This window comes from Teleopsis dalmanni, chromosome 2 (assembly GCF_002237135.1).
Source record: "Teleopsis dalmanni isolate 2A chromosome 2, ASM223713v2, whole genome shotgun sequence".
Classification (NCBI taxonomy): Eukaryota; Metazoa; Arthropoda; class Insecta; order Diptera; family Diopsidae; genus Teleopsis; species Teleopsis dalmanni.
The window spans coordinates 231,399,187-231,399,644 of record NC_051847.1 but is presented as its reverse complement, the minus strand read 5'-3'; positions in this window follow the sequence as shown (position 1 = coordinate 231,399,644).

Below are 458 nucleotides of genomic sequence, written 5' to 3'. Positions count from 1 at the left end.
GGGAAAAATCAAAACTTGCAGAACAGTTTATTATGCATTTTTACTAACTCGATGAAACCAAACCGCTCTTAACAATAAAGAATAAAGAAAAAATAAAAATATAATACAATAATTTTTCATTGTTAAATTTGAATAATTGAATTCAATAACTTCTAAAAAGCAATTACATATACATATTATTCCTAACACGCGTTCAGCAAGTGAAAATCAATCAACACCTCGACATTCTATAGACGTCTCATTCAATCATTTCTATATCTCTCAGTCCTTTTTAGGCAATTGCTTAGTAATAACACTATCACATCAATTTAGGATATTGACACAACCACTAAATAGCAACTATTTAGCTTTGACGTCCGTTTATTATTCAATACAAATGTTACGTTAATAGGAAATTATTTTAAGGACTACTAACTACTATTTTAATGACTGTAGGTTAGAGGAGAAAAATAAATACG